Genomic DNA, 26431 nt, shown 5'->3' with positions numbered 1-26431 from the left:
AATTTCAAAAACTGAAAGATTTGAGAATTGACTGAGAATGTGTATGATGGACAAAGGTGAGGGATAATCATCAAAGAAGTGTTAGGGGATTTTCCATCCAAAAAGCTCAAAGGTAATGTAATTCAGGATAAAATGATAATATCTTGAAAAGGATGAGCTTATTTTATGGTGCCTAGTTCACCGAACCTCTTGTCTTTCCACTTTGGCTGGCTTAGAGAGATAATTGGCTAATGTCCCGTACTGTGGGGATATAATGTCCCTGCTAACCATCAGCTACAAGAAGGCTGCTCCTTACTAATACAGGTCCTAAGTGGTCCTCAACTCCTAGAATGGAACTGGGAATACTTTTCTTTTAAAAAGTTAAATAATAAATGTTGAACACTAAAGATTTCATAAGATTTATCTGAAAACTTGGTAATGATTCAATAAATGTTTATTACATTAAGAGGTGAATAAATGCAGAAGGATAATAAATTTTGATCCCACAAATAAGAGTTCTCTGCCTTAGAAGGAAGAATTAAATGATTTAGTACTTGAATGCTGATCACCACCTTACTTAATAATTAATTTTAGTACTATCTATATCTACTATTTTCATCAAATCAATATTTGTTTTCACATGCTAGATAGAAAATGTATTGCATCTGTTAGGTACAATATTCACCAGTGATATAAAAATTTATACTTATACTGATTACATTTTAATTAGTAGATAAATAAGCAGAATATCATCATAATGGAGGTTAAGTTCTACTGCTGCTGCTGCTAAGTCACTTCAGTCATGTCCGACTCTGTGCGACCCTAGAGATGGCAGCCCACTAGGCTCTCCCGTCCCTGGGATTCTCCAGGCAAGAACACTGGAGTGGGTTGCCATTTCCTTCTCCAATGCATGAAAGTGAAGAGTGAAAGTAAAGTTGCTCAGTCGTGTCCGACTCTTCGCGACCCCATGGACTGCAGCCCACCAGGCTCCTCTGTCCATGGGATTTTCCAGACAAGTGTACTGGAGTGGGTTGCCATTGCCTTCTCCAGGTTAAGTTCTATAATAGCAGTAAAAACACTTTTCAGTGCAAATCAAATGAGAAATATACTTAGTAGATAATCTCATTGAATTTTGTTTCCCCCATGCCTAATATTGGAATTTAAAAATTTTTTGGACAAATGAATGAAGGGATAAATTGTACAGCATTGAATTTAAACACCCCGGAGAAGAAAATGGCAACACATTCCACTATTCTTGCCTGGAGAATCCCATGGACGGAGGAGCCTGGCAGGCTGTGGTTCGTGTGGTTTCAAAGAGACTGAAGTGACTTAGCATGCATTGAATTGAAAGAAGTCACACAGTAATGAAAATAAGGCTAGGGCAGTCTTTCCTGAGGAATGCTTGAGTTCCCACTAAAGAGGAGATCAATTTGGGGGCCTCAAGTCTTAAATCTAGTTCATTAGCAGTATTTGAGGTAAGAGGCACTATTCCCTCCTAAGACTGCAAGGTGGCAAGATAGTGAAGACTTCTCAAGAGAAGCTGGAGGTTCATCAGACCTTGCCTCTCTAGGAATGAAATCAAAGCTGAATCTGTCCTGGAGAATTCTCTGCCTTTTAGAATTCTAGATGACACAAGTTGAACAGTATTCATTTCTCAGAAGCTCTACCAGTTACGTGGCTGGGCTTGTGTGCCAGACCTTGTTGAAATCCATACATTGGGAACCACCAGAAACCTGAAGAATCCCACAAAAGCAAATGTGCAGCCTGTAGTCTGACTTCGGTAAATACTCCATTTTCATCATCTCTCAACTGGGGGAATGGAGGGAAGGGACCAGATCATTGACTTTTCCCATTTCCAGCACCTCCTAATGAACTTTAGTGGATAACCTGGCAGTGGTTATCCATTCCTTTTAAGAAACTGTAAAATCAATGTCACACTTCAATATCACAATATGAGAATATCAGCTCAGAAAGCTGCTGGTTATTTAGCAATAAACCCCATCCATGGAATTATAATTACGACTAGACAACTAAGTTGGTTCAAGACACCTATCCTGGACCACTCCCTTCGTATGCTCAACCTGCTGCTTTTACTCTTGTCTGCTCACTCATGACCTATTCTTCCATCCGCTCCTCATCTCTGACACATCTTCCAACCCCCTTGGCTTTGGAGAATGTCCCATTCCTTTTAGGATCTGTGACCTTCTGATCCCCTTCAGTTGCTACCCTCATTAGTTCCCACGGTTTTGGTAGCTGTTTCCTCCTCCACTCTTGCCCAGCTTCTACCTCACCCCAAGATCTGGAGAGGAGGTCTGGGGCACCAGGAACCATAAAAATGCTTCCACAGAAGTCTGCTGGTGGAACTCAGGACCCCAGATTCAGAAATAGATGTGGTCCAGTAGAATCAGTAAACACTCTGAGACAAATGACTGGATTCAGCTGCTGGCTAAATCAGTGACTGGGTGACTTTGTGAAGCTCAACTTTTTTTGAGTGACCTCGTGCATATAATAGCAATGACATCATAATATTAGGTCCAGAAAACCTCTCCTAGGGCACAAAAGAATAAGATGTATGAATATGCTTTATAAGCAGTATCCACTCTTATTTGGCACTCTAACCAGCTTGAATTGGATCTTACAGAAACAAATATCTGCACCTCTGGTCTTCGTAGGCAACAGCAGGTAGTAGGATGCCCCTCAGCCAAAGAACTGATGCTTTTGAACTGTGGAGTTGGAGAAGACTCTTGAGAGTCCCATAGACAGCAAGATCAAACCACTCAATAGTAAAGGAAATCAACCTTGAACTGGAAGGGCTGATGCTGAAGCTTAAGCTCCAATACTTTGACTACTCAATGCAAAGAGCCAACTCTGGAAAATACCCTGATGCTGGGAAAGATTGAGGGCAGGAGGAGAAGCGGGTAACAGAGGATGAGATGTTTGGATAGCATCATCAATTCAATGGATATGAGTTTGAGCAATCTCTAGGAGATGGTTAAGGACAGGGAAGCCTGATGTGCTGCAGTCCATGGGGGTCACAGAGCTGGACACAGCTTAGCAACTGAACTACAACAGCTGATATTAGGTGATTTGAAAGTAAAATTAAAGTGAACAAGACAGGCAAAAGAACCATGCTAAGTCACTTCAGTCATGTCTGACTCTGTGCGACCCATAGACGGCAGCCCACCAAGCTCCCCCGTCCCTGGGATTCTCCAGGCAAGAACACTGGAGTGGGTTGCCATTTCCTTCTCCAATGCATCAAAGTGAAAGTGAAGTTGCTGAGTCATGTCCGACTCTTAGCGACCCCATGGACTGCAGCCTACCAGGCTCCTCCCTCCATGGGATTTCCCAGTCAAGAGTACTGGAGTGGGGTGCCATTGCCTTCTCCAAAAAGAACCATACTTCAGTGAAATAAAGAAACTTAGAAGAAGCTATTATTTGAAAGATTAGAAAAGTAGAAGAACTAAGCAAACAACTCTGAAGCAACCTCCAGGGGAAGGAGCAGAGTTGCAAACAGTGATGAGCACAATAGCACACCCATGTCAGCCCCCAGCTGCAGGGTTGGAAATGCAATAGAAATCCCCAGCACTATGATCTCTTTGGATCCATCCACCTACACAGAGTAGAGAGAACAAAAGACAAGAGCTCTGTGATGGTGGGAACGTGAAGACTAAAATTCAAGAGGGAGCCAATGCAGCCCAGAGGTTAAGTCTCATGGGTTGAGCTCAGAGGGGCCAGCTTCCAATCCAGCACTTCTGATCTTCATGCCAGGCTGCAGTCAGCACGATCCATCATCCATTAAGAGAAGCCTAGCCTCACCATCAGCTTGGAAAAAAGAATGAACGTGGTACTGTTGCCGCTGATGAAAATAGACTGGTAGATTTGAACAATTTTGTCTAAATTTGCCCCTATTAAATTCACATGTGCAGCGAAGCAGTTGTGGCGCCTCATATCAGTTACAACATATGGATTTTGGAAAGTGAGACCACGGCCAAAAAGCAGGGGATGGGGGCTGTTAATTGTAAATGTGCTTTGTAAGCAGCCTTAAATCATCAAGGAGAATTGTTTCCCCATTGTACATGGGTGCACGTGTGTGAATATGTGTGGGTGTGTGAGTGTGCATGCTCACACACACCCCTTAAAACACACAAAATATACTGCATCTTTGACCTCTCTCCTCAGGAGTATATCAAAGAAACTTTTTTTCCTTATTGCCTACTTTGTTCAAACTTTCAAATTTGTACCATTTCTATTTTCTTGATGGCTGCATACCATCTACAATGAAGCATAGATGCTTAAATTGTTGTTGTTGTTTAGTTGCTAAATCATTCCCGACTCTTTTATGACCCCATGGGGGGTCTCCAGGCTCCTCCATCCACAGAATTTCCCAGGCAAGAATACTGGAATGCTTTGCCATTCTCTTCTCCAGGGGATCTTCCCCACTCTGGTCTCCTGCATTGCAGACAGATTCTTTACTGCTGAGACTTCTGAGAAGCCCCAGATTGTTAAATAACCACCTCCTACTTCACTTTGGACTTTTGCTTATGACTTTGCCTTAGACCTTCTCCACCAGAAAACAATTCTGGGTAATTATCAATAGTTTCAATTAAGGCTGGAAAAGGAGAGGGCTGAATTTGGTATCTGATGATAAGAATAATGGATTGGCACTACTCAAACGACAAAATGGATTCCATGTTATGAGAATCTTTGAATAACAATTAAGTTTGTTGAGGAAAATCCTAATAACCTGGGTGGAATCATATCTATGGAGCTGAACCTATGACCAAAAAAAAATTTCTGAATTGGGTTATTACCATTAGCTTGCTTCTTAGGCCCTCCTGCGTGCTAAGTCCCTTCAGTCATTTCCAACTCTTTGAGACCCCACGGACTGTAGCCCACCAAGCTCTTCTATCTATGAGATTTCCCAGGCAAGAATATTGGAGTGGATGCTATTTCCTTCTCCAGGGGATCTTTCCGACCCAGGGATCGAACCTACATCTCTTGTATTGGCAGGCAGGTTCTTTACCACTAGCGCCATTTGGAAGCACATCAGTTTTTATAATAAAAACTCTAAAGAGCAGGTTTTAGTCTCACAGTGAGCACAAGCTGGCACATCTGTGCCCACAGAACCCCCCTCTCTGAAAGGGTGACATTGTTTGGAATCTGAGGGCTGGTCTGTTTCTGGTTTGATGATCCTTCAGCGCTCACCTTGGATCAGCTTTTCCTCCTAAGAAAGTCTTAAGCTTTTTTCTATTATGCCATTTAAAAAGTCTCTTTTCAAGTTTTAAAATATATTCGAAGTCTACACTTCTGGTCATTATGCTTAATGTGATCTGTTCACTGCTTATATCTTCTGTGCCTGTTACATGTCAGCACTCAATATTTGTTGAATGAAAAAATTCAATATGACTTCCTTTTTCTGCCAGTGGAATGAACATAGATGTCCTTCACTTCACAGAAGACAAATTCAACCTCAGAGGAAGACTCCTTGTCAAACTCGAGTCTATGAATAAAGTTTATGGATAAAGAAACCTTCAGAGATCTTAGGCTCTCAGCCTCAGACGAAAAGGAAAATACATTATCCTGTGGGCCAGAATGCCCACTCTTTGAGTGTATGCCCCTCTGAAAATCGAATACATTTACAAATCATATCAATGTTACTAATCATAAAAGTACTTATTTTGAATGTTTAAAACATGCAAAATATCATGGCTGTCGTTTTGTATACATTATTTCTTTGAAGCTTCTCATTAACCCCATAAAGTAGATGTAATTATCAACATCTTACAGACGAGAGACTGGAGTTCAGTTAAGTAACCCTCCTCTAGCCAAGCAGCTATTGAATCCAGTTTTAAAGCCTGTGATCTTAAATACTACCTAACTCCACCTACAAATACATTGACTAATGATTTATGATTGATTATATATAATACATAAACCATAGACATAAAGTAGAACAGCGAGGAAGCCCATGTTGTAACTGTGATGAGGTTATCATGACCTTTCAGCCCCATGATTATAAGATGACAGCCATCAACCCCAAGCGAAAGTTTCGCACTCCTAGAGTCCGAATCTTGAAATCAATGGGGAGGACATCGGCCAGAGGAGCAATAGGCAGAAAGTCCAACAGGGCATAAACAGTTTGGAACCACCTCCGATTTAAGTTAGTCATTTCTTCTGGAAGGCCTTCTCCTGGGTTTACTTCCTCTGAGTAATGGGCTCACACTCTGGTGATACTTGTCCCGGATGCTCCCATGTATTGACCCTAGCAAGTTTGTTACCCAAGGAACAAAAGCTTTAGCTTGACTAACATTCCTCCTAACAGGCTGGATGCCTTGAAATTAACCATAATTGTAGGCATATCATAATAGAGCAAAGGCAAAAGAGTGATGAATGAAGATGAATGCTAAACACAAATATTTAAATATACTGAGACTGTATTTATAGAAAAGAGGCTACCAGCACATGGTTTGTGTGTCTATGTTTTTGGAGGTGGGGCAAGAGGTCAGTACATTTACTTAGTAGGGCAAGATTTTAATAGCATCATCATTATACTGTGACCAGAGGCAACTAGTATTCATCAGAGAAATATTAAGACCCAGGCACAGCGAGAGGCTGAAGAAAGAAATGGATATAACCAGTTGGTGCCAACCCCCAATTCTCCAGCTTGTTGATGGAAAAATCAGCCAAATGACTCTCTGTTGACCCAGTATTTGACAGGGAGGTATTGGATGGCAGTTATTCCTAAAAAGAGATCAGTATTAAAGACGAGGAAAGGCAGCTGGTCGAGTCATTAACCACCCTAGTTTCAAAGCCTTGGTATTAATATAAAGCCTGGTGTTTCTTTCAAATGTAACCTAGAGTTCTAGAAAAGACTAAACAGTCTCTGTAGAATTAAGACGGCCCTAGTCGAAGAGATACATATTCACAAATAAAAGGGATAGCTTTTACCTGTAAAAACTGTCAGCTAGGAAGCTCATAGAGTATACTTTCAAAATCATTTTCTTTAGGCACTTCAGAACAGTTCATAGCAGGCATGTCTGATTATTACTCTGTGGCATAGAGGAGAACCAAAAACTGAACTCTAAAATAACTATCTCTGGATCTCTTGGTGACTAAAAGATGTTTCAGAAAATGGGTCCCATATGACACAGAGGATCTGAGAGCTCTATGAGAAGCAACCTTGATTTCTAAATACGAAGAGAACATAAAGAATAAGGTGCTGTTTTGCAGAACAAGAAATGAACCTTGAACTCAATTTATATGTTGAACAGCCCCCAAGAGATCACACCAATGAAGGAGCTGAAAAGGGGTCCCCAATACTCCAAGATTGACTATGTCAGGTAACAGATTTCAACTTTTTTCTGGATCCTGTTATCAGAAGAAAAAAAAAATGGTGTTATGGGGGGAAAAAAGTCAAGATGAGTAAATAAGAGGGAAAAGGACTAGTGACTTTTGGACTTGGAAAAACACTCATGTATTTTGAGAAGGAAGACAGAGCATATCATGAAGCAAGTTGTCTGTAGAGTGAATTTGTGACACCAGCAGTTGCCTTGTGTGCCAGTGTTCCCTATCCCTAGCCCAAAACAGTTTTCAGTTTCCACTGATGGTTGCTTCTGAAGCTTTTCTAGAGAAGACAGTTGATGAAATGACCCAGATTTGCCCTGCTTAGTTGATAGGACAATTATTCCCTCCGTATCCCTTCAGGTCCCAGCCCATGAACGATTTTTGTTTCTCTACCTACCCCCACCCTAGGCCTTCCCAGTTGGTGTTAGTGGTAAAGAACCCGCCTCCCATTGCAGGAGACGTAAAGAGCAACCCGTTCAATCCCTGGGTCAGGAAAAATCTCTGGAGAAGCGAATGGCTGCCCACTCCAGCATTCTTGCCTGGAGAATTCCATGGACAGAGGAGCCTGGCTCGCTAAGGTCCCATAGGGTTGCAAAAAGTAGGACATGACTGAAGCAACTTAGCATGCACCTCACCCTAAATAACCAATTGGGATTTTGGCAACAAGCGGAGCTGTTCCCTCTTCCTGGCACTGAGAGCGCCGGGCTGCACAGACAACCCTCCGGTCCGCCCGGGGGAAAAAATGGAGAATGGATGTGATACAGAAGCAAGTCTCCTGGGAGTGCCTGTGGACTCAGGGTTTATAACTTGTTTGGCTTTTATTGTTGTTTTTTTTTTTTTCAAAGGCCTAACCCTTAGGCCACTGGCTAACTGATTTATCCTCTCTAGGCAGCGCTGGCCAAGAGAACAGTTCCTGTGGGCAGAAAGGGGAGGGGCTGCTGGGTCACACTGGAATGTTGGAGATCTTAACATTCTATCTCTTCACTCTGTACTGTAATCTCCATCTAACCACAAGAATGTGGCGGCTTTGATGCTCTGATGTTATCTTTCTCCATCTCTCACACTCTCAGGAAGGAGCCTTGAGTTCTCTGGCTTTCACTGCTGTACAAACTGGCTCGTCACCAGAGCAGATTTTTCAGTCCTTTTCCCTCTGCTCCGTATAGGCATCTGAGCTCTGGTTCAAGCACTTACTAGCTAGTGGCAATTTGAGTAAGAATCTGCAGAGCCCTCCCGGACATCTGGAATACACAGACCCACACACACACACAACATGGTTTTTCACGAAGTTCTCTCTGTTGGGCAAGTCAGTGGACACCACTGATAGTGTGTGCGTCACTAGATGGGTCAATTGTAAGACGCCATATCCCCATGGGACTCACGGGGAAGCATTTCACCCGAATGGCAGTGTAAGCTGCTCCCAGGAAGACAAACAAAAAAGAGAAGCATTTGTGTTCAGCAACTGTTCTTCATTCAGTCATCAGCTTCCCTAGTTGGGCTGAGAAGCTGTCTTGGCCCTCTTTGGTCACCCTGTTAGTTCAGTTTCCCCTGGGAAGATTGTCCAACAGGCTTCCTGAGTAATTTCCTAGGGCAAAGGGGTACCCTAGAGAACTTAGTTCCAGAGACCAGGACCAATGTGCCCTGTACTCTATTAGACATCTTTTTTCCTATGGGATGAAAATGCCTCTTTTTCTTTTTTTTTTTCCCCTTTTTCTTTGTGAAAGTCTGTAGTGTGAAATCTGTAGTTCACAAGTCTGATGAAGTTTTTGTTTGTTTTTAAAATAAAGCCTCCCCCATCCCAGGAAAACTGGTGCTCAAATCTTAACTGTTTGTCCAAATACTTGACATCAACTTCCTCTTGGAATGTATTCTATCTGCAAGAGAAGGGAAAAATAAACCAAACAGTTTGCTGCTTATAGGTTGGTAGGAAAAGGCCTTCACATGATAAGCCCAGACTTCTATTTTAAGGCTTTATTTTTCCAAATAAATCCATATAAACAAGGGTTTTGGAACCTAAGCTAGTCATCAAAAAGCTATGCTTCATGTGGTAGCTGAAACCAAGGCTGGGGTTTGGTGGGCAGGATTCTGGTAAGATAGGCTGCAGTTAAAAAAATAATAATAATCCAAAGTCCGTTCTCCCTATATTCTCATTCTGTAGTCTTCCCCTTCAGCTGTCAGATGAGGCTGGATAAGCAAGAACAGAAGGTGTCCCAGGTCTTTTCTTTATGGATGCTGAATCTGCATGAAACCATGTGCATGTTGGGGGATGCGGTCCCTCAGGACAAGGGGGGGATGGGAAAGGACAAAGTGTGGGTTTTCACAAAGCCATCAGTTGGGACATCCTATAAAAATATTGTTTATAGAGTGGGAAAATGTTCATGGTTATATATTCTTTTAGCCCTTTTGTTTCCACCCTTCTCACTCCAGTAAAGATTTTTAAAAATTGGTTTGGGGAGACTGACTTTTTTTCTATTGTAAAATGTGTGTGTGTGCGTGCGTGCGTGCTTAGTCTTTCAGTACTGTCCAACTCTTTGCAGCACCATGGACTGTAGCCCACCAGGGCTCCTCTGTCCATGGGATTCTCCAGACAAAGAGTACTGGAGTGGTTTCCATGTCCTCCTCCAGGGGATCTTCCCAACCCGGGAATCAAACCAGGATCTCCCGCATTGTAGGAGGATTCTTTACCAGTTGAGCTACCAGGGAAGCCCTTTAAAGTGTGTTCACAGAAACAAAAGTGAGAAAGCCATTCTCCGCGTCACTGTGATGACTTACCTGTGACTTCTTTCCATTCCAAAACCTTTGTTTACGTGAACATTTACAAAACGAAACTCCTAAGTACAATTGCAATTATCTGGGCATTCTGAACTTGTATTAGACTTGAGGCATGCCATTGAGGAAGTTGCTAAATAGAATGGATACTCTCTTTACTTTGCCCCAAGTGCTTTCCATTTCATCATTTTGCTCATTCTGTCTTCACTGCAATCCACAAGGCTTTATTTACAGATTATCCCAGAGGAAACTAAAACTCAGGGTATATAGGTTACTTCCCTAAGGTTACTCAGCTAATACTTTAAAGGAGCTTGAAATGTAAACTCATGACTAGCTCCAAAGCCTGTATTTTAAAATTTTAGTTGTGATAAAATATACATGGTATGGGGGACTTTTCTATGTCCAGTGGTTAAGACTTTGCCTTCCAAAACAGGAAGTGCAGGTTCAAATCCCTGGTCAGGGACTGAAGATTTCACATGCATGGCAGCCAAAAAACCAAAGCATAAAACAGAAGCCATATTGTAACAAATTCCATACAGACTTCAAGAATGATCCATATCAAAAAATTCTTTAAAGTAAATTTTACCATTTCAACCATTATTAAACATACAGTTCAATAGAGCTAAGTCCATTCATATTGCTCTACAACTAACCTCGGGAAATTTCTCATCTTCCCAAACTGAAACTCTGTGCTTATGAAGAACAGTTCCCATTCTTCGCTGTGCCAAGCCCCTAGTAACCACAGTCTACTTTCTGTTTCTATAAGCTTGACTACTCCAGGCATGTTATATAAATGGAATTATTATACAATGTTTATCTTTTTGTGACTGGCTTATTTCACTTAGCATAATGTGTTCAAGATTTATCCATGTTGTAGCATGTTTCATCAATTTTATGTATAATGTTACAGATTCCATTTTAATAAATTGTGTACCTATCACCATAGGTTTATATTTATATCTATGCTTTTGTCTTCTAGATCACATAAAACAAACAAAAGAAGTTGAATTACAAACAAAATTACGATGGCTAAGATTTTGTATTTGTCATTTGCCAGGAAACTTTATATTTTGTGTGTTTCCTGAGTAATTATCTACTGTCCTTTTGTTTCAACTTGAAGGAACTCTCTAACACTTCTTGTTGGGCGGGTTTAGTTAAATAATTTCTCCCGCTTTTCTTTGTGAGAATGTCTTAATTTCTCCTTCAATTTTGAAAGACAGCTTTGTCATATATGGAATTCTTGTGTTTTTTTTTTTTTTTTTACTTTCAATGCTTTAAATGTATCAGCCTTGTAACCTGCAACATTGCTGCTGAGAAATCTGCTGAAAATCTCACTGAGGATCCCTGTGCAGCACAGTCACTTTTCTCTTACTGCTTTCAAGATTCTCTTTTTGTCTTTAACTTTCATCGGTTTGACTATGTCTGTGGACTCAATCTACTTGGAATTTGTTGAAATTTTTGCATTACACCTCATCTCTTTCCTCAAATCGGGGGACTTTTTAACCATTATTTCTTCAAATAAGCTTCCTACCCTTTCTCTTCCAATCTCTCTGTCCCTTCTTATGGGTTCCCGTAATGTGTGTTATTGGTCCTTTGGTTGGTGTCTCATGTCTCTTAAGCTCTCTTCACTTTTTTTAATTCTTTTTTTTTTTAATCTTTTTGTTCCTCAGACACTATAATTTCAAATTATCTGTTTCTAAGTTCTTTGTTCCACCTGCTGAAGTTTTCTGATGAACAACTTTTATGACTCTTTTCAATTTAGTTATTGCACTTTTCAGTTCCGGAATTTCTATTAGATTTTTTTTTTCCGCAATTTTCATCCCTTTGTTAACAATCTCACTTTGTTCACGTGCCATTTTTGTGACTTCTTTAGTTGTCCACGTTCTCCTATAGCTCATAGCATATTTAAGACAGTTGATTTAAAACCTTTCTCAAGCAAACCTGAGGCTTGCATTCCTGTAGTTTGGTTTTGGGATCTGTATTTTATTCCTTTGACTGATCCATGTTTCCCTGTTTCTTTGTACGCTTCCTGATTTGTTGCTGAAATGGACATTTGAAAACCCAGTCACTTCCCCCAGTCTAGGTGAACTAGTTCTGTGCAGGAGAATATCTTCACTAATTAGCCTGGCATGCAGGCTGAAGGTCTTTGCAGGCCTTTCTGGGCCTGTGCGTATGCATTTTCTCTGGACATATGCATATGCACTTTACTCCCAACACCCTTGCACACATGATTGCTTTTTTTTTTTTTTTAATTTTTTATTCCTTTATTTCTCATGTGTTCCCCATAAAAGTCTTAATTTCCCCACATCTCACAGCTATTTCTTCTCAGGGTCTTGGATGTTCTATCATATTATTCCACCCTACAATCTCTACTCCCAGATGCTCATAGATATTTGCCCCCCCTGCAGATCTGATGGGCTCCAGCAACCACCTCATCGTCCTCTAATATAGTATCAAAATTATGCCACTGTTCCCAGCACTCTGAGTCAGTCAAAATAGATACTACTCCCTTGGGTAGTTTCTAGACAAGCAAGAACATTGCCTAAAAGTTCCATTCTTTTCTCTCCATCTTGACAGAGGAACTAGGAATCAGGTGATTTTTCTCCTGATTGTGACAGCTGTGCTGGAGAAGCAATGGGACAAGGGTGAGCAACAATGCAACTGTTTTTTTTTTTCACCATTTTGAATGTGCTTTTGTTTTCCCCGTGGGTAGGCATTTGCTTGACTGCTGCAGATTGTTCACTTATTTCTAGCATTCTCACAAAGCTACTTTGGTCTGCATGTTGCTGCTTACTTGGTGTTTCCACTGGGGACCAAGGACTCAAAGCTTCTTAGTTTGCCATCTTGCTGACATCAGTCTCAAGTCCATATTTTGTAACTATGCTATGTTGCTTCCCATATGAAGCCAGAGCAACACAAAATAGAGCCATTTAAACCATTAGTGTAGTTAAGTCGAAAGCCTGAGGCAGCACAAGTTGAGCACAGAGAGAAATGATCAAAGCTGGAATAATAAAAATAAACTTCATGGAAGAAAGAGTAACTAGCCTGAGCCTTATACTTATACACACACTCACACACACACACACACACACTCAAATGCATCTCACGGGACAAGCTTTTATTGTTGAGGATCTTCCATAAAGATAGAAACCCTGAATCTCTAGATTCTTCTACAATAACTCTGAGTTGTTTTTTTTATTGACTCCAAAGATGAGGAAAGGAAATTAGTTTCATCACAGTAAAGGGTGGGGCCAATTTGTTTGTTGCTTTGCTTTGTTTCATTTTGTTTTTGTAGACTGAAAATTGATATCTAGAAGTAAGCTCTAGGGTCTTCAGTACCTGTGGAGGCATAAACATAATGAAAACCCATCACTCACCATGCAAGAGACTCTGTCATTAGAGAGGAATGAGTAGCTGCAATCTTACAGCCTGGCATCTTTTCAAGCATGTACAAATTGCTTGGACTAAGGCTGAGCTGACATTTGGTGTCTGAGATGGTGCCATGGGTTGGGTTTTAACAACTAGTTCGAAAGCTTTGTATTTTACTTTGTGTTGTTTTTAATTGTTCCATTTTCCAGATGTTTATTCCTAGATCATTTCCCACAAAAATAGGGGAACTCCTTTTGAAACCCTGGATGTGTCAGATCCCTTTGGGCCAGAGGTTTTAGACTAAACTAAATAAAACTGGGAGGGAAAAGGTGCTTGCAATGTGTTTGAAGATTCTGAAGAAATCCTCTGTATAAAAACAACAAAGGTGGGACCAGGAAACAAAGTATTAATTTCATGTTCCCCCATTAGCTTACCACCTGTTCTTTCTGATCTTTACTCAGCCCGGAAAGGGGAAAAGGCTAATCTGTAGCACATTTATATCAACAAGCTTGCACCAAACTCTGCCTAATTATCCCCTTGAACCTGTGTCCTCTCACTGGAAGGCAGTTTCGCGACCTGGCTAACAGCCAACAGCGGCAAGCTGGTCTCCATAAGCAGGGCTAACGACAGCCCACTTTCACTCCAGGAGCACCGTAATTGCCCAGAGCAGTTTACAGAGCCATTATTTTATGGCTATATTTCAGAAGAAGGAGTCAAAGGTTGGCAGAATGCGATTCCTAGCAGTGCAGTGTATTGGACCAGCTTCACTTTGGACCCCAGATCATTTCCTGGTGAAAATCTCATAGGCTTCCACCCCCCAAATAGCTGTTTTCCTGACAAAAGGCTATATAAGAGCTGTGGTTACCGGGTGGTGGTGTGAGGGAATAGAAGGAGCACTTGACAGGGAGTCAGAACCCCTTTTTCAACCACTCACCCGCCCGATAAAACCTGAGTAAGACACAAAATCGTGGCACTCAGAAGCTCATCTACTTCCAGATCTGCAGTTCTGTTGGATAAAAGACAGTGAATAGATGCAATGAATATTTACTGCGAAACCCATTATATGCTGGAGACTGATCTCAATCCCCAGACTACAAAACAGAGCCCCTGTCCCTTATGCATTCCAACTCATTGTTCAGTCACTGTTAAATCGTGTCTGGCTCTGTGATCCCATCAACTGCAGCACACCAGGCTTCCCTGTCCTTCACTATCTCCTAGAGTTTGCTCAAATTTATGTCCACTGAGTCAGTGATGCCATCCAACCATCTCATCCTCTTGCCCTCCATCTTTCCCACCATCAGGCTCTTTACATTAGGTGGCCAAAATATTGGAGCTCAGCTTCAGCATCAGTCCTTCCAATGAATATTCAAGCTTTATTTCCTTTAGGATTGACTGGTTTGATCTCCTTGCAGTCCAAGGAACTCTCAAGAATCTTCTCCAGCACCATAATTCAAAAGCATCATTCTTCAGTGCTCAGCCTTCTTTATGGTACAGCTCTCACATCTGTACATGACTAAAGGAAAAATATATGGACTTCTATAAAAATATAAGTGATATCTCTGCTTTTTTAGTACATTGTCTAGGTATGTCATAGCTTTTCTTCTAAGGAATGTCTTTTAATTTTGCAGCTGCAGTCGTAGTGACTTTGGAGCCCAAGAAAATAAAATCTGCCACTGTTTCTACTTTTTCTCCATCTATTTGCCATGAGAAGATGGGACTTTATGTATGATCTTCATTTTTTGAATGTTGAGTTTTAAGCCAGTTATTTTCACTCTACTCTTTCACCCTCATCAAGGGACTCTTTGGTTCCTCTTCGCTTTCTGCATTAGAGTGGCATCATCTGCATATCTGAGGTTGTTCATATTTCTCCCAGCAATCTTGATTCCACTTGTGAGTTTTCCAGCCCAGCATTTTGGATGATGCACTCTGCATATAAGTTAAATAAGCAGCTCATAAGAGACAATAAATAAACATGTGTATGATAAGATGTCAAGTACTGTAGAGCTATAGTTAGTGGTGGGATAAAATAAAGGAAACTAAGAGGAAAGTGTAGAAAGAGAAGAGGCTATTATTTCAGACGTGGCTCTGAGGGACATCTCCCAGAGGTAATATTTGAAAAGAGACCCAGCTTAAGGAGGGAAAGAGCAAAATGAGTGCATAAAGCAAGAGCACTCTAATAAGGGAACAGACTTCCGATTCTGTGACCTGAGATATAACACCTTTTCCTAAAGGTGTCCCATCATTGTGCAAATGATGTTCACCTTACTTGAGACTTTCCCCAGTTTTCTTATCTCTGTCCTAAAGCAAGGATGTTCACAGTGCCTTTTAGTTACACAGGTCCAGACAGGTCCAGAGTCACCATGGTTTTGACCAGTAGTGATATCAGCTCAGTTCAGCCTATTGAGCCTTTTTCTTTAAAAAAAAAAAAAAATATATATATATATACACACACACACACACACACACATTTCATTTATTTATTTTTTGGCCATGCTGCACCGGCATGCTAAATCTTAGTTCCTCAGCCAGGGATTGAGCCCGCGTCTCCTGCAGTGGAAGCATGGAGTCTTAAACACTGGAACACCAGGGGAGTCCCATATTGTGCCCTTCTTGAGAAGATATTGTGGGCACTTTTAACTGAACTCTATGGTGCTCTGATTTCTTCAAGGATGGTCTTACAAAAATACCCAGCATCCCTCTCCTGGGTCGCAGCTGAGAACTCAAGAGTTCTACTTCTTTTCCCCAGATGCATGTGGCCAGGTTGCCATACTCCTCCCAACTCCTATAGATGACAATGGCTTGGCATTTCAATGAGAGAAATAAGTTTATGGCCACTTCAGTCTTAATCTTAGCAGAATCACCACCCTGTGCTATTTGTCACAAGCCAAAAAGGCCAATAAAAATAGGCTGTAAATTGGGTGAATGACACAAACAGTGAAGCAGAAACAATTCAAAGTGTACAGTCGGGTAGTGACGTGTCATTCATTGCCGCTTCACAGGAAAAGAGTGCAGGTTGACATTTGTGCTTTCATCTTTATATTAGAATGTATCTGTGTTATCTTCTAATTATCTAGCTTTAAACAATTCATTCATAAATGTTTGTGTGAGTCTGGGTGCTGGGTATGCTGCTAGAAAAAGTATATAACCTGGAATGTATGTATGACATGGAGTCGATCAGAATACAATAGTAAATTGAATTATTTGTCTGAAACTTCATTCCCCCCTCTTTTTCCAATACGCATTCCATCTACTATTGATACTGATGGTCCTTAAATTGCTTAAGAAAATAAACCCACGTTCCAAGTGTGAGTGAGGTCCCTTATTCTTCTGGTGTCTACTGTGAACAAGTCATCTTCCACCCTCCTGACAATCAAGTCCTCCAGATCTTGGAGAATGAAGATTTCTCATGGGAACAAACAAGAAAGTTATCCTGTTCCAGGATTATGAATGTGTAAGTGTGACTGAATTTTCCTTCTCTTGGGTCAAAAGATTAGGAGCCCCATGTTCAAATGAACTGCTGGGTCATTTGCAGCATTTCTCAAAATGTCAGAATTACTTAAAAATAAACCTCAGAGATAGAAGCATCATGACAAGGCAGAACTTCTCCATAACATAGGAAGTCAGTTTCCTAAGGTACCGTTTACCCTGTTCCAACCAGCCTCCAGAAAAGAGAAGCAAAGTACAGGTAATCCAATGGCTGAGGCAAATGCTCAGTAATGCTTCTCACATTATAAAGTCATCACATCTTGTCATCCTCTCCTAAGATATCAAACTCTAAGAGGAATCCAGATAAGAATAAGCCATTTCAGCCTCAACCGTTAAGGCATTCACATTCTCATGAAAATAAGCACCTATTAAGTGTACTAAAACAAGGTGAACTACAGTGATGTGAAATTGGCAAGACCCACTATAAGTGCTACTGAAATTCCAAGGAATCCAAAGTACCAGGACAGTGTGCAGGTCCTCTGATGCTGAGTCTCTGGACTCATCTCTGCTGTTCCCTTATTGTGTCCTGTCGTGTGCCAGGCAAACCAGATGAGCTGTGATAGTGCCATGGAGCCATCTCCTATATGGTGGCTGCTAGGAGATGTGAGAAGGGGCCAAATAAATGTAAAACAGGATTCTTGCCTCAAAAAGTTTGTGCTTGGGTGGCAAAGGTAGGTCTAAGAAAGAGATGACCCAAATTTTAACTGGCACATTGGTCTAAAAAAAAAAAATCCTCTAAATTTGCACCATCAGCTTAATAGCTTCAAAATGCAGATAGGAAAAGCAAAAGTCATACCTACTTTAATCTAAAGGTTCTGCTCTTTGGGTTAATGTGGGTTAACGTGGGTTGTGCTGATCACTCTTTGGACTCAATTCTAAGCATTATTTCCCTCTGGTGAACTCAAGTCTCAGGTTAAACCAAAAGCAAACCTCTCCTTGCAGGATACTAGTGATAAACTGATAATTTCTCTGGCTCTTGTCTAGTCAAGTTAGACTTCAAATCAAGTTAATCTAGTTTAAGCTGAGCATTCTCAACAGTAACACCAAGCAAAATGACAATAAAATATGTTTTTTTCTAAACCGCATCAGACACTCAAATGCCAGAATCACAGGCTTAAATATACTGTTGAGTACAGGAAAGTCTGCAAAATTCATCAATATCCCAAAGGTGTTCTAAGATATTTTCTCTCCTTCCTGATATTTTATGCTGGGGTTTCTACAAGAAGTTAGAGGTAGTGCAAAGGGTGTCACTTTCCCTTACTGCCCATCTTTTTCCTGTGGTTTCATTCCACACCGATTCTGGGGAAGTCATAAGAATATTACTGGTAAAAAGCCTCAGTGATTCAAGGATCCATTTGGGTCTATATCATAGGAGACACCACCTTAAGGAATTGGGAGATGAAACGTTATTTTCAATAATGATGTTCAAATTTTATCAAAAGTCAGATTGCTTAGTGAAAATAAATGTTTTCAATAAACTTGTCTTTAGCTTTGTGTTTCAAAGTATCTGCCCATGAAATGATCTCTTTTGTCTTTCTCAACTCTGCTGGGATTACACTTACTATAGTAAAACTCTAGGAGTTATGTACTGTACATAATAAAACTGATAGTTTATTAAGTTCAATAATAAAACTCAGTACAAAACAAAGGCTGACATATTAGAGAGGTAAACCATGCTGACCCAGACTATACCTTTATAGGTTTTTAGCATCTGTAGGTAGTTATGTGGGCTTTTACTATCTCCAGCTCAATATAGTCTTCTGATTAAAAAACCTACTTACTACTTATCTGGTTATTCTTTTATTAGCTTGCAGACAGCATGCATTGCAGAATGTAATTTAGTTATACACCTTGTCTAGAAGCAGATGGGAAGAATGCTTTGAAAAAAATGAACAGTTATTCATTGAAAAATATAAAAAAAGAAAGCTGAGAAGCCAAAGGGAATCATGATCCTTTGAGAACATTGGCTTTAGGAGAAATTTTTCCCTTGGGTAGGAGATTGGCCCTCTGCAGCATGAACAAATTCTTCAGCTATTCCCCTGGGACTAGGAAGACAGACGGGTTTATGTAAAGCAATGGCTGAGCCCGAGACACGAATATTGCATGCTGGCACTTGGTCCATCATGCCCAGTGTCTCCACGCAGGTCCTTTCTTCCAGTGTTTCTAACGCACACTAAGGAGTGAAAACAAGGGAGACTGAGATTTACTGGGAAACTCACCAAACTAAGATTACACCATCCAAATATGTGGGTCTATGAACAATGGGGCTATCAAGGACAAGAACAAAGAGGCTGGTTAGCTCAAATACCCTCTGCAAGAAGCCTGGGGACTTTTTCTTTATGTAGATAAGAAGCCAGGAGGTATATATAGAGAGAGATTTCTTTCAATGAAATGCTTCACACAATTGCTGGAGGTTAAGCAGTTCCATGATCTGCCATCTGCAAGCTAGAGACCTAGGAAAGCCAGCACTATAATTCATTCTGAGTTCAAAGGCCTGGGGACCAGGGGAGTTGATAGCATAAATCTCAGAAGGTTCCAGATCAAATAGGCAGGAAGGCAGAAAAGGGGGTAAATTCCTCCTTCCTTGGCTTTTTGCTCTATTCAGGCCTTTGATGTATTGGATGGCACCCATTCATGTAGGAGAACAAAACCAACTTTACTGATCCACAGAGTCAAATAGCACTTTCATCCAGAAACAGCCTCCCAACACATCCAGAAATGATTTTTAATCTAGACATCCTGTGCCCCGGTCAAGATGACAAAAAAGTAACCATCACAGATTTTAAAGCACATTTCCCTCTATTATTAAACACTTGCATCAGACCTTAAAGATGAATATTGCCCCATTTTCAGTTTGAAACTGAGATTCAGGTAACTTGCGTAGGTATAAGCACTATTATTTTTGTAAAATCATAGAATTTTTAAATTAAGAAATTGAAGAGATTATCTTACTTCAATGTCCTCAAATAGAAAATCTGAGCTTCTCCTCTTCCAATACCAGAGAGTTTAAGGATTTATGGTTAGAGGCTCTGTGGTCTTGCAGTGACCTAGCAACTGATCCAGAATGAAATCCAGATATCCACAAAGCAGTCAAGGGATCTTTACTGAGGCCGAAGACAAGGTGAAGAATAAAGTGCTGACTATATGCATACTCCCTTTATCCTGGGCTGAGAAATGGCATAGGCTTGATCAGGAGGTACTAGAGGAGATGGTGGTGGTCAGGGGATCATTCCAAGTTCCATATTCACTGCCCAGTCAGAAATAACTCTACCACGTGGACACAAAACTACACTTACTGGAGTCCTGGCTTTCTGATTGTGTAGCTCAAGTTCCCTGAGGTGCTGATGCAAAGATGCAAATTAGTATATAGAAATGAGACGTGGGTTCGATCCCTGCATCAGAAAGATCCCCTGGAGGAGGGGAAATAACAACCCACTCCAGTATTCTTGTCTGGAGAATCCTATGGACAGGGGAGCCTGGCAGGCTACAGTCCATAAGGTTGCAAAGAACTGGACACAACTGAGCAACTAAACAAGAGCAATTCATAGAGAAGACTGGTAACTGAAGGCTGCCAGCCAGCAGTACTCCCAACAGTCTAAGAATAAGCCTGTTATCAGGCCCAAAGGGAGAGGGTTGGGCTGGGTGATATAGCGCAGTATACAATGATGAACAAAAGCTCTGAGCACAATCCACTGCTCTGTCCCCACATTATCTTTCATGAGCTGGGCTTTAGATGTTAAGAAAGCCTTAGATGCTTTCTTTACTGATTATATGACATGGTACATTGTAAGTACTTAGACATATTTCTCGCATATTGTAAATATTCATTGAATATATGGTTACTATTACTATTTATTATCATTATTAATAAAGGCCTTCTCAAGACTGCAAGTTGAGTTAAAGGAAGTGCAAGGACTCACTGGAAGCCTTATTCTTTCTCTTTTTTTCAAGTCTTTATTGAATTTATTACAATATTGCTTCTGTTGTTTATGCTCTGGTTTTTTGGCCCTGAGGCATGTGGGATCTTAGCTTCCTGACCAGTGATCGAATAGGCAACCCTGCACTGGAAGGCAAAATCTTAACCACTAGACCAACTCGTGCACTTGTGAGTAAAAGAACACAAGGTATATGACAATAAGCTATTGTGACAGCTGTCTATATGATCTTGAATTTATATTTCCATTGAAAGGAGGTGGAGGTATAGATCACCTCTTGTGTTAAGCAGCATTTTTATTTTGTAGGAAACAGATTAGCAGAGATAAAGGACTTCATTCTATGAAGCTATAGTCAAATATACACCAGGAAAGGCACACGTACCACTATTTAATACAAGTTCCAAAATCCCCTTTATTATTGAGAAAGCATTTGTTTCTGACTAAGTGTAAGCACACAGCTAGCACAGGAGGGTCACACATGCTAAACTGCTTCAGTCGTGTCCAACTCTTTGAGACTCCATGGACTGTAGCCCACCTGGCTCCTCTGCCCATGGAATTTTCCAGGCAAGAATACTGGAGTGGGTTGCCATTTCCTTCTCCATGGGATTTTCCCGACCAAGGGATTGAACCCACGTCTCTTTTATCTCCTGAATTGGCAGGCAGGTTCTTTACCACTGGTGCCGTGTGGGAAGTCTGGAGAGACATACATTTCAGTTCAGTCATTCAGTCGTGTCCAACTCTTTGGGACCCCATGAATCACAGCACACCAGGCCTCCCTGTCCATCACCAACTCCCAGAGTTCACCCAAACTCATGTCCATCGAGTCGGTGATGCCATCCAGCCATCTCATCCTCTGTTGTCCCCTTCTCCTCCTGCCCTCAATCCCTCCCAGCATCAGGGTCTTTTCCAATGAGTCAACTGTTCGCATGAGGTGGCCAAAGTATTGGAGTTTCAGCTTCAGCATCAGTCCTTACAGTGAACACCCAGGACTGATCTCCTTTAGGATGGACTAGTTGGATCTCCTTGCAGTCCAAGGGACTCTCAAGAGTCTTCTCCAACACCACAGTTCAAAAGCATTAATTCTTTGGCACTCAGCTTTCTTCACAGTCCAACTCTCACATCCATACATGACCACAGGAAAAACCATAGCCTTGATTAGACAGACCTTTGTTGGCAAAGTAATATCTCTGCTTTTCAATATGCTGTTTAGGTTGGACATAACTTTCCTTCCAACGAACAAGCATCTTTTAATTTCATGGCTGCAATCACCATCTGCAGTGATTTTGGAGCCCCCAAAAATAAAGTCTGACACTGTTTCCACTGTTTCCCCATCTATTTCCCATGAAGTGATGGGACCAGATGCCATGATCTTCGTTTTCTGAATGTTGAATGTTAAGCCAACTTTTTCACTCTCCACTTTCACTTTCATCAAGAGGCTTTTTAGTTCCTCTTCACTTTCTGCCATAAGGGTGGTGTCATCTGCATATCTGAGGTTATTGATATTTCTCCTGGCAATCTTGATTCCAGCTTGTGCTTCTTCCAGCACAGCATTTCTCATGATGTACTCTGCATATAAGTTAAATAAGCAGGGTGACAATATACAGCCTTGACGTACTCCTTTTCCTATTTGGAACCAGTCTGTTGTTCCATGTCCAGTTCTAACTGCTGCTTCCTGACCTGCATACAGATTTATCAAGAGGCAGGTCAGGTGGTCTGGTATTCCCATCTTGTTCAGAATTTTCCACAGTTTGTTGTGATCCACACAGTCAAAGGCTTTGGCATAGTCAATAAAGCAGAAATAGATGTTTGTCTGGAACTCTCTTGCTTTTTCAATGATCCAGCAGATGTTGGCAATTTGATCTCTGGTTCCTCTGCCTTTTCTAAAACCAGCTTGAACATCTGGAAGTTCACGGTTGACGTCCTGCTGAAGCCTGGCTTGGAGAATTTTGAGCATGACTTTACTAGTGTGTGAGATGAGTGAGATGAGGGACATACACTGGGGCTTAAACGCCCACACTGTACCTCTGTGGTTGGTGACCATCCACCAACCACTCCCCATTCTTCTGATACTGGACCCAGATTTTCGTTAGAGAACAAATCCTCTCACCATTCCTTATCACTCAGTTCATCACAGAGAACTTTCTTTCCCCCAGTGAGGCCGAAGCAGGAGCTCCAAGTCAAAATAGCCCATCTCTCTTCTCCGGGGATTTTAATCAAGTGATGAATAAGATAAAGCCCGAAAAAAGTAGGTGCTAGTTCATCTTATTGGTGGTTGCCCAAATAAACATTCTATCAGCTCCTGTTCCCTAAATCCCTTGCTCCTGGAATTTCTGAACCCTGGTCTAACACTTCATTGTTTCTGTGAGAGTTCTACCTTTCCAATGAATTCCTCTTTCTTTCTTAATTAAGTTAACCAAGGTTGATTTATATCACATGCACCCAAGACTGTAGGATGAAATAATTAGACTTCTTTAACCAACCAAATCCATCCCTAACGATAAGACCTTGGAAAATATACTTACTTTCAATAGAGGAAGGAAACACAAAACTCTAGCTTATGTGTGGCTTCTTCATCTGGGAAGATTTTATCAGTAAGCTGCAGTGAGAGTCTGAGAAAACAGGATACCTCCATAGAACCCTTGAACAAAGATCAATTTTTAACTATAGCATATGTATTTTATTTAAACAACTCAGAACTTTTCCCATATACAGCAAAATCTATTGATAAACTCATATTGCATTAAAAATGCCAGCACTCTCTATCAACAGAGCAACATTTAGTGCATGAAACTTCAATTATATCTAGCTGGTCTATTGGGCTGAAATTCTGAAGAGTCTGGGTTTATCTATTAGAAAGGGGTTTTTCCCAGAATGTCTTTTACTTAGGTATGTGCTTGCATGCTGCTGTGATTTATTTTATATCAGGAAGCACATTATAAGACAAGTCAGAATGTAAAGGGAAGTCTCCAACAGTAGAATATTTTTTCAATAAACCCTTAACCTGCAATAAAATTAGATTCAGTAATCCTTTATTCCAGAGAAGGCAAGGGCAACCCACTCCAGTACTCTTGCCTAGAAAATCCCACGGACTGAGGAGCCTGGTAGGCTGCAGTCCATGGGGTCGTGAAGAGTCGGACACGACTGAGCGACTTCACTTTGACTTTTCACTTTCACACATTGAAGAAGGAAATGGCAACCCACTCCAGTGTTCTTGCCTGGAGAATCCCAGGGACGGGGAAGCCTGGTGGGCTGCTGTCTATGGGGTCACACAGAGTCAGACACGACTGAAGCGACTTAGCAGCAGCAGCAGCAGCAATCCTTTATTGAGCATCTGCTGTGTACAACTTGCTAGGGTAGTTTTTTGGGGTGGCTTTTAAGTGAATAAGGCAAAATCCTACTTGGAAGATGCATATGATAAGTCAGTGTTGCAAGAAAATAAGGCAATTAAATCAGTATTTGCTTCCTGAAAGAAATAACATTTGAGCTAGGATTTGAATAGCATTTGCTCTAGGACCTGATGAATAAGTAGGCTGTCAGAAGATAAAGAAAAGGGATTGGAGTTTCCAGAAATAAAGAATTCATAAAGAACTATTAACATATGGTGATGAAAAAAAAGCTAGCTAGCTGGACTATCTGGTATATGCACAAAAGTAATAAAAGTTTAAGGTGCAAGAGTAGATAGTCACCATCCTGAAAACTGTCATAAATGCCTCAGTGATGTGTTTAGATGTATTTCTTCTTTCCATAAGACAGAGCCTAGGGTACCCACAGGATCGCACTAGAACACTTGATTCTACTTCCCCTGGAGGTTACATTTGGGCTAAGGGAAAGAGGCTTCCCTCTATCATCATACAAAAATTAACTTGAGATACAACACAGACCTAAACATAAAAGGTAAAACTGTAAAACTTCTAAAATAAGAAAATGAAGGTGTCTCTTCATGACCTTGAGGGAAGAAATGATTTTTTTTAGACAAGGTACAAAAAGCACTAAACATAAAAATACTAGGCAATCAAACCTCATTACAAGTAAAAAGTTCTGCTAATCAAAAGTCACCATTTAAAAAAAAAGGAAAAACAAAAAAGTACAAAAAAATATTTGCAATACACTTTTCTGAAAGTTGAAATTTACCCAAACTAGATAAACAACTTCCATAATTAGATTTAAAAGACAACAATAAAACTCAGATTAAAAGAAAGCCTTGGACTCAATATTTCACAAAAGAAAATACACAGATGACCAATTAGTGTTATGAAGTTACTTAACACTTGTAGTCACGAGGAAATGAAAGTCAGAATCCACAGACAGACAATACGGCATGCCTTTTAGGATGTCTAAAGTTAGAAAAACTGACAACACCAAAATTTGTGATGGATGTGTAGAAACTGGAACTTTTATCTACATCTGGTGAGGTGTAGAATGGGGCAACTACTTTGGAATATAATGTGGCTGCCTTGAATAGAGTAGAAAACACATCTATCCTGTGACTCTGCAGTTATAGTCCTAAATACTTGCCCATGACAAATAAAAACATAGGTACATAAGAGATATATTCAAAAATGTTTCTTGCATCTTTATTCATAATAACCCCAAACTGGAAATAACCCAAAAAGAGAAAGTATAAGCAAATTGTGTTATATATAATGGAAAGTTTCTCAGCATGAAAAAGAATGAACTACTGAAGTTATTACCAAATATACTGGTCTCAAGAAAACTTTCTACTCTTAAAAATATTGCAGAGCCAAAAAAGAGCCTTTTAAATGTGGCTTATAGCTCTCAATATTTACCGTATTACCAACTGAGAAATTTAAAAATGTGTATTCATTGTTCACTTTAAAATAACAATAATAATCTTATTACAGGTTAACATAAATGAAATGTCTATGAAAATAATATTTTTCAAAACAAAACATTTAGTGAGAGCAGTGATACTGTTTTACTTTTTGGATCTTCAATGTCTGGCTTAAGAAAAGGTAACCAGATTATCTTATCAATTCTTCATTCAATATTATGCAATACCAGGACTTCATTTATCCTTGGGAGAATTATACTATACTCCCATGAGAGGATAAGAGTGAAAAAGGTAAACGGCACCTTTTTTAATCATTATAAAAATATTTTTTACTTCACAGACCCTCTTTAAAGGGTCTTAAGGCACCCTAATGACTCTAATTGGGGCTTCCCTGGTGGCTCAGATGGTAAAGCGTCTGCCTGCAATGCGGGAGACCCGGGTTCAATGCCTGGGTCAGGAAGATCCCCTGGAGAAGGAAATGGCAACCCACTCTAGTATTCTTGCCTGGAAAATCCCATGGATGGAGCCTGGTAGTCCATGGGGTGGCAAAGAGTCAGACACAACTGAGTGACTTCACTTCACTTTTTCACTTCAAGGTGCCCTAATGACTCATTTTGGGAATCACTAAACTATTGGTACACAAAACAGTAGGATGGGTTTCAAACACATAATGAGCCAAAGAAACCAGACGCAAAAGCTACAGACTGTGTTACTCCATTTGTATGAAGTCTCAGGCTAGGCAGAATAATTTATAGTGACA

The sequence above is a fragment of the Bos indicus genome, chromosome 16 (assembly GCF_029378745.1).
Source record: "Bos indicus isolate NIAB-ARS_2022 breed Sahiwal x Tharparkar chromosome 16, NIAB-ARS_B.indTharparkar_mat_pri_1.0, whole genome shotgun sequence".
NCBI lineage: Eukaryota > Metazoa > Chordata > Mammalia > Artiodactyla > Bovidae > Bos > Bos indicus.
This window is presented reverse-complemented; position numbering follows the sequence as displayed.